The 12,240-nt window shown below is 33.8% G+C and overlaps 1 protein-coding gene across 6 annotated transcripts in view; it reads left to right on the forward strand.

Annotated features, from left to right (window-relative positions):
* Window positions 1–12,240, forward strand: part of HnRNP-K (Heterogeneous nuclear ribonucleoprotein K) — a 65,068-nt gene that overhangs the window by 24,867 nt on the left and 27,961 nt on the right. The window contains exon 1 of one of the 6 annotated variants that reach the window (XM_088050171.1): window positions 3,416–3,637. The exons of 4 other annotated variants lie outside the window; for them this stretch is intronic. The gene's annotated coding sequence lies outside the window, so the exon portion shown is untranslated. Of the gene's footprint in view, window positions 1–3,415; window positions 3,638–12,240 lie in introns of those variants that run through there. One more of the 6 variants, XM_088050169.1, reaches the window with a different exon arrangement.

Raw genomic sequence — 12,240 nt, forward strand, 5'->3', positions numbered from 1 at the left:
TGATTTCTTGATCGTAAACGTGAAACGTCCTCTTTCTACTAATTCATTTTAGGGTGTATTTGCGTGACTGAAAAATACGGTTGTTTTCTGCAAAACAAATGTGAAATCGAAAACACTATAAATCAGATTTTTTTCGCTCTGTTGTTCGCCAATCGGCGGCTAGCTCAAGGAGGTAATTGTTTAAAGTCGACACTTTAACACAAGTTTGTGATTAAAAGCACAAACTTGCCTGTTAAGTTACCCAGAAAGTGTTTATAGAGAAAACTTTTTCTGTGTGCATCGGCTGCGATGTAAAATATTGGTCCATCCTTCGATTCGATCAATTAAATTTTTTTTTTTTAATCCGAAACGAAATGGATTGCCTTGAATGCCTTCCTAAAAGCACCAAAGCTTTTCTTCGAAATCCTGTAGACGTTGGCCTGCTATTACGAACTTCATTAATTTATTTTACGAGGGTAACTTTTATAATAGCTGGAGGTTCATTTTCAGAATGGACTGGTAGGATTTTCCAAAATAAAGCGGCGTTGTTCGATTGTAATTGTACTTTCAAGAACATTTTTTCATTAAAACAATTGCCGACAACGTTTAATGAAAAATCGTGAAATGCAATACGCACTTTAATGAAAACGCTGATTGTGTGCATCGTCGCTTCAAAAATGTGTTTGATGTCATTGTTCTGGAAGTTTACTCCGAATTTTATAATTTTACCAATTATCCGGGTATTTATCTCAGAAAATTACAGTCAAAAGAGTGAACAGAATTGAGATTTATAATATTCTTATAATTATAATATTATATAATATTATAATTATTATATAATTATAATATTCTTTTATCGTTCTATTGCTTCTTTAGCCCAATGTCGACATTAATCACTTTAGTTTTTTTTTCGAAATGTGTACATTTTTATTCATGGTTCATTAACGAATAAGTGTAAAAAAGACAAATAAGCAATATGAGGCAATAATTCCACTTTTTAGCTATCGACAGATGTTAAGTCTGATGATGTAATCAGATCTATATTCATAATAATTCATAAATGAGTATTCTTGTATCCATAAAAGGGCTTAGCGTTTATGACTTGGTTAGTAGCGACCTTTCGGGTACAAAGTTTGTTTTTAATATCACAACCTGCCTAAATTATTCGCATGAACTACCTGCGGTCACTAATCCAACCCTTAAGCTTGGGCGCTTCAAGAATTTATGTGTGATGTTGGTTAATGAATTAAGTGGCCATAACAGATAATGATAAATGAAAATTTGAAGGAAACTCATGATAAGAGTAGAAAATATTTTGTGTGGCAAGGTTTAGAGCATTAATTGAAATTGGTGGGTGTTTATTTATAATTTTTATTTATAATTTTTATCTTCAGTGTAAAAATAGTGGAAATTATCTTAAAAATATAATGTCCTTTCAGTTAGGTTCATCGTACTGTCTTTGCACTATTGAAAAGATTTTATTGTTTTTTTTTAACACAAAGGTGTTCGTTATGTTTGAAAATATTCTTATTTAGTATGTGTCATGGCATGGTATGCTTTATTACCTCTATATTTAAGCTAGAAATGTACACTCATTATTCATCTCTTGGAATTTGCGAAGTTGACTCATAACGACATCTGAATGATATATTATTTCTCACAGATAAATTTGCGGTTTGTACTTCGCGGTTTTTTATGTCTCAAGGTTATTTATTTTTAACGTTCGTCACAGGTTAGTGGAAATTTAAACAGAATTAAATATAAATAAAATCACTGAAAATTAAATTTGGATTTCTGAACAGAGATGTGAGCGAACTTTCGCTGTGAGCTTTTCGCGTGGATACTGTACATAATTTTTTATATTGCTTTTTTTGTTATTATTAAAAAATATTTTAGTAATATTATTAAATGCATATTAAAAATAACTTTGTCAAAACGGACCGCTGGGTCGCCTCAGATGAAACATTTTATTGTTGGAAATAAAATTTACGTTTGCATCAATTTTTGCTAAATTACATTGTAAATGTCAAAACTGGATAAAAGATACAATAAACATAACTTAGTATCAATATGGAAGTAGTCATTGTTTTAAATTATGCACTGTCAGTGGATCAATTCTCTAATTTAACTTCATGTTTTGTAAAGAAAAACTCTTAAATTGTAAGTAGCCCATTTGAAGTTTTTTACTCATTTCTGGAATAATTAATGTCAAAATAATTTATTTATAAGACAAAAAAAAATGTTGTACTAATTGTGCCAACATTCTTATTTTATAATTGCTATTGTAAAAATTACGTTTTTGAAAATATTATAAGCCCCGAAGTTCTATAAAATATTTATCTAACTTTAACTTGGCCAGAATTCAGGTGTGGTGTGTCATGTCGAAGACAATAATAAAGCACACTGGGCCAAGACACAATTAAGTCCAACATTTCATATTTTCTAGCACATTAGCTAATAGCTAAATATATTAAGTGTGTAATGTGACAAATTATGGAAACGCATTTTGTGCCAACAAGTTGCGCATTCTCCGCGGATCTTTTCGTTTGAAATTAATGTTCTTCTCTGGGTAAATTTTTTATTATGTTGACAGGATGTCGACGATTTGATTTTCGTAATAGTTGTTATTTTCATGTTATAAACAACTATCTGGGAAAAAATCTGTCACGATCAACATTTGTTTCGAAGTCCGAAACTAATAACTATGTTTTCTCTTTTTTTTAAGTAAATTTTGTTAGACCTTTACTACTATCAACAATAATTTCCTTGTTTGAATCCCACGCTTTACTATAAGCAACCACACAGATTGTACGTATTTACATTTCGATTAACTTTAGGTAATTGTTAAAACTGTGAAGTCGTTGCCCTTCCACTTATTTGTACAATTTCGTGTGAAATTACCCAGTCATTGGACTAAAAGTGGCGGTGCTCAGGATCGTTTATTGTGGCTATTTATACTTTGATTTCAAATTTTTTAAATGGAATTTCTACATCATACAGTTTTGTTTGAAGATACGTGCTCATGTGTTGTTTAAATATTTGAGAATTTGAAATATCGATGACTCCAAAACCAAATGTGATTTTGAACAAAAATCGCACCTATTCTTAATTTATTGACTGATATGTTGAATTTTTCTAGTTCGTTCATAATTATAAACTCATAAAATCTATTTTTGATTGATCTTGTAGCCATGAATTTTCGCAAAGCACTGTTGCACGTTCCTACAATCTTTTCTTAAATTTTAAGAATGCGGAACGTTTTTTATCTTACATAATCTAAGAAAAGATTCCCACATTACTGCGCTTTTCTCCTTACACAAGTGCCACGGAATGTCAAAACCATCACCAAGATTCGAAGTTTCCGAGTTTTATTCCGATTCGCTTCTCTCTCCACTCCAAACGTTCGCCTTGTGGTCTCCTCTGTAGTCAAGTCCACATAAACGCGTGGTTCATCCGAGTACACTGCCACCACCACAACTCGGAACGGTTGATTGAACGAGTGGGTTTTGTTTTGTTTGAGTGGCTTGGTCGTGCGGTAGCACGCAGTCTGCGTTTCAGTTTCAAGCTCAAACCACAAGTGTTAGTGCCATTGAAATTCTCCGACATTTTTGGATTTTTTCTTTATAAACACAATTTCCGACTAGAACGTGCGCATCAAGTAAGTACTCGCTTATCTTATCGTGACGTGCGACCATTTCTGCGACACTCCTTCATATAGCAGGATAATTGCGTGTGTGCAGCCGCATAACGCACTGCAGGAAGAATGTCGTGCAATATGTAGGTACCCACTCGGTTGTGGTGCTGAATTTTTAATGTGCGACTTAAAGGGGTTGTTTACCGAGGTGCAAGGAGTTGAGTGTTAAATTTGTAATTATAAGGGTGCGAATAAATCGAAGGTGACGATTTTAATGATAGGTACGGTTATGCAACTAAAATCCACTTTTTTCATAATTGTTTAAATTGTAAACAGGTGAATTATTCATGGCGATTTTTGCGAAATCGGTGCGTGCTTTACCTACTTTCGAAGGTGTTAATGGAAGTTTCGTGAAATTCAATGCTAATTCATGTACACACAAACTTTGATGGATTGTCTGTCTCTCATTTATATTAATTTTTAACGTGGAATATTCATTTGGTAAAGTCTTTGTCGTGCCGTCGGTGTTGAATGCTACATTTTTTAAACATTTTGAAAGTTGTGATAATTTTAGTAATTACCTATCAGTAAGTTGTGTAAATTCAGTGAGCAATTATTATAGGCTCGATGTCGTAATGTGATCGAGCAGCTACTTGCTTTTGGGGTCACAGATGATACAATAAACTTGAATTGACAGATATAATAGGTTACAGACGTCATTAAAGATGTTAAGAAGTTCAAACCAACGTACAGAGAATACGCGTAAGATATGATGTGTTCAAAGTTAGATAACATTTACATGAAAAGTTTGATGCTGCCTATACAAGCTGTTACAACATTCATATTTCTGAAAATAATATTTACTAATTTGTACATTATTTACTTTCTTGAAAATCTGGTCTCTTGTATGTTGTCATTATTACATTTATTTTGTTGTTTCAAATGGTTTGTTTTATTTTTCATAAAATATTGGTGCTGTATTTTGTACGAAATTTTATTTTTTTTTGAATCCTTTTATTTTAGGATATTTTTGGATACGGTTTATTGCTTCCAATGTTTATTATTATTATTACCTCTGTTAAGTTGATTGTTTTTTTAATCCAATTGTTACGATCAAAATGACTATTTCTTTTATTACAATTTTATTACTTGTTTAATAAGTAAAGGGTGGTAGTAATTCATAATGTTGAAACTTCTTGTCGTTTGCACCACTTCTGATTAAATTTAACTTCTAATTAAATTGGATAGTTACCATCGTCTTGACAATTGTATCTTAAGAAATTTAATTAGAGTTAATCAAAAGCGAAGCAAACACTTTACTTACTTATTTTTTGCATTTTAAACTAAGTAGGTATAATTTTATTTCTTTGAAAATAAAATAAATACAATTTTTAAAGAATACGAATTTCGCAGTTGGGGGAGACAAAAGAAGTTGTAACTAATAATTGTAATGAGCAATGAGATAAATGAGTTAACGAAGCTGAATATGTTTATGGACAGCAATTTACTAATTATGTCAGCAGTCTGCTTGATTCGAAACAAAACCTCTAATTTATAAACACTTTTGTAATCGTTCCTAAAAATGTATATCAGTTCTTGATGTAGTTATGTTATTTAGTAAGTGGATCTTTTGAAATTAAAACGAGCTTCCACTTAGAGCGTCAAAAGCTTTGGTATTTACTCTTTATTTATATGTTTTATCTCTGTGATTACACATTCATTTTCATACAGTACCTAGTCGTTTCTGTCGAGTCTTGTCTGTAAATAAGAAGGCAGAAAGTCAGCTAAGAATGTATTTGAGTGTAACCTAATCATCTTATTTTTCTAACGCATGTATTGATTTTTAACCTGGGAACGCAGGAACCTACGTACTTTCAGCAAAAATAGTGGGAAAATAATGCACTTGTCTTTAATGCAAACTTAAACATTTTAATAAGTCTGGTCTGTTTTCATCTGTTATAATTGTGCTTTACATGAATTTCTTCGTTCTGAGGTCGGTTGTCTTATTATTACTTAGGTATAACGCTGCTTATTATGTTAATTGCTGGTTGGTATAAACAAAGCCTATTAATAACGTGAGTAAAATTTCCGGTCATTACCGAAATAATCCGGCGTTATTCTTGGCCAACGTAATTATCCTCGTTTCCTTCGATTTTTAAGCGGATTTGGGGGATGGAAGAGGGTAATCGCGAACAAGTGACTATTGCGCCGGATTTAACTTCGAGGTTTCTGTTTTTTGAGATTCATTTCCGACTTTTCCAGCCGAGATTCGATTTTTTATTTAACCCAAAAGCATAAAAACGGACAATATGGCATGTGGACCTAGAACGTCTTACGTAACAAAAACAAGTTGTCTCAATTAGTCTCAAAAATCATGAAAATCTGGTCAAATTTTCAGGGTGCACATGTCTGACCTCACTCACACGGCGTATTTATAAGAATGAATAATTTGTTTGATCCGGATCTTGTCGACCCTTGTAAACCGTGGGTGTGTCACCCTCCCGCTTTGGGCGACAAAGACACAGGTTTATTTAAAGCGTACGATCAGAAACAGAAATTAAATTAAACGAATTCAAAAGCGTATAATAATTAAAGGGAGCCGAAAGCCGAAGTGGTGGAAAAAATAAAGTGAAATGACAAAGCCGGTGGACGCGCCAGTGAATTCGTACCTTAATTAAATCCAGGAGAACAATAAACATCAACTATGTGTGGTCGTGAAACCCCGGATAGGCGGAATTTGGGTTCCGGAAATGCAGCATGAAACATGAAATATAAAAAACTTCGCTGCTTGTTGGAGTTAGTTGAGGTATTTCCGGGGACTTGTAGATGTATCATGAGATCAACAGATTTTATAACGGTTTTTAAGGTATTCATGCTGGAAAATTGCCACAACTTTTAAATCTTTCAGAATTTGTTGCGTATTATATTACGATCGATTTATGCTAAGTACGGATTGAATCATCGTGTTTCGTTCAGTTTGAAATCAAATCCGTCGAGGCGAATCGAAAGTTGGAATTTTGGTTACGTTTTCGAAAATTACATCTTTATCTTTTCACAACTTGTTAGAGAGAAGATAGTCGTAGAGCTACATCTTAAATTAAATAAAAATTCACAAAGCGGATCTATTACTTACGAACGTATTATTATATTCGGTGAGTTGTTTCATCTACCACAATGTAAGTTTTGATGATGATCCAGACAGTGTTATCTTAGTAAACATTGACATGTTTCAAACCTACACTGCACAATCTACATATTAACATCAAAACAAAACAAAAGTGGGGCTTACGTGCGGTATTTGCATTTGCATTTTAAGTGCACTTGTGTTGTGTAAATATCTCGCAATGCGGCTGTGGCAGGATGAATTTCATTGAAGATCCTATAAAAATAAACCGAACCGATTAGTTCGGATAGATTGAAACAAGTGATTTTAAATAGTCTAGACGTTAAAGAACGAAATGGTCTTCAAGAAGGAAGAGATTTAAACTTTCCAAACTTTTGCCAACTAACTAAAAAGTGCTGTTTCATTATTTTTCTGTAATTGACTAAATTAAATAGTAGCTAATTGTGAAAAATTCCAGAATAATTTGTGTGGGAGCTTAAAATATTAGCAATAATAAATGTAGGTATCTATTGAATAAAAGTTTTGTAATTCTTAATTGTGTTGAATTTCGCCATTGAAACGCCTTGGAATTTAATCAAGCAACAGCTTAAACGACAGATTTCACGGCCTAGGTCAGACGAAATATTATTTCCGGATGTTTTCAACGTATATAAAACAGGCAATTATTGTAGGCTCTCAACTTATTATATGGCGCACTTCGCACTTTAATATTAGCTGAAAAAAGTGATTTCTTTAAACTTGTAATATTTATAATGTTTCATAAATTAACATTTAAAACCTAAAGCCAGGAAGCGTCAAGTAAACATTCTGAGTTTATATTTTTTTTTTTATATTATATTAATTAATATTATTAGAATTGTTCTTTTGCAAATATTAGTTCAAATCAAGTTATAGAAGCTTAGTCAAATAATGAAGATGAATTTAAACCAAATTGATTTTTCAATGTGATATGACCGTTCTGTACCATACACCAAGTCAAACACGGTTGTTTTCGTAGACTAAATATTAATTTAAACATAAGCTTACTATACTAATTAATTAAATGTGCACTTATTTCAGGATTGCTTCAAAGAGACAAGTTTCAAATTTGTTTCCGCAATAATAAACAATTCCATTGAAAATTGGAAGCACCTCGACCAGGTATGACGGCATACTTGGCATTTTTACTTAAATTATTTTGGCTTCCTTTCATTTCATTCATTTAAACTCATATTTGGACATTCTTTTCTTTTATTAGCTTTCATTCATCTTGTATAAAAAACGGATCGATTCCAAAAATAAAACTGTTGTCGCCGACTTAAAATTTGCACTTTCTTAGCAAGGCTCATTAATACAAAGTTATTAATTCAATTATAAGACACAGTCGCTTTGATCTCCGCATTTTGATAAAGCATCACGTGACCATAACCGCCATATCAAATTAGGGCTAGTCTCAACGGCGTCGGTGCTGATCGATACAACAATTTCAGAAATCAAAAGCTAAATTTCATAACTATGAAGTTATTCAATGATGGTTACTTGACGGACGGGTCATTAAACACAGCGGTGGATCTGTTGTCGACATATTTCTGTGCTTATATCATGTGTAGAGAGCCGAAAATGCTAATGAAGGAACATCCTCACCTCGTTGTTAATTCGCTGAAAGTAAAAGTCGAAAAACTGCTATGGTGATGTCAAAAACTTACCTAATGCAATCACGTCTAATTTTACAGGGGTCATAATCACAGACGCGGGAAATCAAAGTTTCATTACGAAATCAAAGAAGAAAACCGTACGGATAAAAACCTCAGAGAACGTAGTTCCTGTTAACAAAGCTGTATTATTTTAAGAACTACGATGGAAACCAGCTTGGTGAAATAAAAACAGTAGAAATAGTCATCGGTAATTTCACATTCCGATGTAAGTGGATTATCTGCTCGTTAATCTTGATAGTACCTGGTTTGATCCTTAGCCTCTCACGCGTTTTAAACGTGACTGCGTATCCACCAAGTCTTGAGAAAAAGCAGCATGAATCATAACTTCTAAAACTACACCGCCCTTCAACAAGTTACTAAAACTCGCCATATTTGCTTGAACATTATTGGCACGCAGCTTCAGGAATTCAGAAATGATTTCACCCAAATCCAATTTTTCTCTTGACTCATCACTTTCCCAACAATTGGCTCGGACGTACAGGGTCGAACTTTTGGCAAGCGTTCGGGAAATATTTACGTTAATGGAAAAACTCGAAATAAAGGTGCGTCTTTTCCGTATTTGCACAGAGCAAATAATCGGTCGGTATGTGGGTCACTCGTTCCCAGGGCCCACGATTTTCATCGTAAATAAATTAGCTTTTATTGCTAGAATGCCTTACATTCTTAGCTCAGTGGTGGATTTACTACGTAATGAAGAGAAGGAAATTACACTTTCCTTTCGACGTGTTCGAACAATGATACACGTATTGTCGATTGTCTTCAGCAAAAACAAGCGGATGCCAGTTTCCATGGCGAAATGTATTGAATATTTTGCGGGCGTTTAGGACTCACGTGAGCCACAAAAACGCGATTGTCGATTTAGTTTTGATTATGTTTCAGTGGGACGACATTTGGAAGCATTCATTTCCATGTTAGCTCCGAGGCGAAGCAATAAACACTAATTAATTTTCCCCTGCCCCCTTCAAATATGAGAGAATTTCACTGATCGATTTTCTCTTTTTCACATTCATAAATTGTTACGTTCGAACGGAACAAATTATATTTGTGTTTACTCGAGAAAAGGAACTTTATAGAAAATTATTTTCTTCGAGATCTTGAACTTCACTTAAGGAATTAAAGGAAAAATAATAAAAGCGAGGTATTAAAAGACTTGGCTAAATATAAAACTCCATTTCATTTTTTTTCATTAATAAGTACGATTTAGAACGATAAAGTTAATGACTCATTAAAGGTACGTTTGACAATGGTTGAGCTTTCAGGCTTTCGTCGTTGAAAAATCGCTTCTAGAGATCACTGCATTACGAAGTCATTGTAATTTTTATAGCTGTACATTACGAAAATCTATAGACTTTATGGATTGTTTTGTGCGATTTTAGAGTTGATAAGAAAATGATTATGTATGTACCTATAAGTGTTTTAAAATTGCCGCAAAAATGCTTGTGTTAACCGAAATTTTTAATTCGAATTTCATTTTGTTATTATTTTTTTTATGGGAATTTGTTGTTTATTTTAATGAGTTCTTATCTTGGTGTATATTTTTTATGACACTTTTGGAACAGCTGTATTAAAATATAACTATCAAGAACATAGTAGACATATAATTGGCTTTTAATTTAATGAAGATTATATTAACTAAACAATTCTTCCAATATTCTAGCGGATACTTCTAGTGCAAGCATATGAAAAAACTTGTCATTTTGCGTTTGGGGCATTGAATTTGTGCGTTAGATCTGTCAATCAATGAGATTTGCTTATTCCTTTATTCCGTGCCCACTGATCTAATTTTACCCCATGTAGCATCTACCTTCCCAATTCATCGAACCTGCAACACAAATTGCACTTCCATCCCCGAACCGGTCCGCGATTGAATTTTCGCCGTGTATCCATTTTCATTATTATTCCGCGTTGTTGGAGCTACTTGTTCCGCTTCGCTCCTTTAATTTTATTACGGGGTGATGAATATTAATAGTACATCAAAACCGTCCGGGTTTTCCTCACAAGCTGTTAGTTGGTTCGAGACAGTTGAACGAATCCAGAAAAATAATCGAATTGGAAACGACTTTTAATTTCGCGGCCATTTTCCGGGGAGGTTTTGCGTATCCGATCTTCCTTCTCATATTCCCTAGTTAATATGTTCCAAAGCCGAGATAATTAATTGCAAAGTCTCTATAGAAAAGACAAAGCTTAAGAAGTTGTGTTCAGTGCTAGTCAGTGTCAGGTGTGGGACTATCGAGTTTTTAAACATTAAAGTTCATCCAACTTTTTCCTGTCTCGAGACAAAGTTCAAAGGGCAGAAGCGACCCGTTTAATTCTGGCAAAGTCTATTGCGGCCTTTATGGAAATTTAATCAAACTCTGGGAAGAATCGGCGCAGCAGTCATGCATTCGTGGCAAATAGAAAAATTCAAGTTTCTTTGGCATGTTAATTAAATTGCAAGATTATTGCAGATTTGTATTAAATTCCGGTGTATCTGATTAAATCTTTAATTAGTTAATAGTGAGCGGGGTCATTTCGAGCTTTAATTATCAAACTCTCGGCGAGGAAGAACATCAAAGGTGGGGAATATTATTAATAATTGTGTCTGTTGAAACAGGGCTAGTTCAGATGATATCGAAACCCCATACCGACTGTCAAATGTTCGCGCATCAGTTCACAGCAACTAGTCAAATCTCGTTCCCTTATGTTGGAATAGATCCCAACTTAATTCGCGATTGTTGGGAAGTTCACCGAGCGTTAATTAACGTGTTTTGGAGGTTTCAAATTACAAGAGAAGCTTCGTCTCCACGGATAACAGAGCAACTTGGAGGAACTTTTTTCACGGAAATTTTTCGATAAATCCTCGGAGAAAGTTACAAATCTGAAACGCGTAGGATGTGGAAATTCTATTGTGTCATCCTTTTGCGGCGGAGCAAAATTATGTTGTTTCAACATTCGGAAAAAGCACACGATTTATGGAGAGCATATAAAGCTGATACATTCCATTGTTTCAATTTTTTTTTGTTTGGTTGAGTTTTAATGTGATTTTTGGTACATCTATGTCTGTTTTAGATACTTTCTATCTGTGACGAGTGTTTTATTAAATTTTGTACGATATCTGTTTCATCAATTGCCTTCGGGTGTGAAAAGATACTTTGCCCGAGTCTATTTTTATGCGATATTTCTTTATTCCAGACCATCTTTCCTCTCTGTTCGAGTCTGGTTTCTTGTGTCTTCGATTTATATTATTAAATTTTTGTGATATTCGTTTTTCCTCATCTGTTCAAACACGGGTTTCTTCTCGCAAGTGGTAAATCTGGAGCGCACACAGGATGTGTGTGCTTATATCGATTCGATTGTTCTTTCTTTATACTGGAAGCACATAAAGTTATGTAAACTCGTTTTAATGCCGTTTTCTGGATGTTGCGAATGAACTCTGGAAGTGTGTGCATCCAGACCGGAACGGAAGATTTGTAAATCGAAAAAAAGTAAACCTTATATCAATTATAGTTGTGTTTGTACAACTCGTTCGCGTTGTTTGCACAACGGCTGTCAGTCTGGATGTTCACTATGTTATCTCATGTTTATTCAAGAAATTGAAAGGTACCTAAATTTTAAGATGCTTTCCTGAGACGGAGCCGCCACCGCGCTGCTGCGCTGTTATTCCAATTGAAACAAAACCTCGACGAAATCGACGTTGAAATTAAAATTTCAAATTGTCCGGAAATACGCGCGCTGTAATCCTGTAGGCTCATGCTCCAAATTAAAAATCTTATAAATTGAAATATAAAGTCTAATTTAAATTTCATTGAAATAATTCTTTGAGAGTGAAT

Source organism: Gnatocerus cornutus, chromosome 1 (assembly GCF_029298725.1).
Source record: "Gnatocerus cornutus isolate USDA-ARS CGAHR chromosome 1, icGnaCorn1.1, whole genome shotgun sequence".
Classification (NCBI taxonomy): domain Eukaryota; kingdom Metazoa; phylum Arthropoda; class Insecta; order Coleoptera; family Tenebrionidae; genus Gnatocerus; species Gnatocerus cornutus.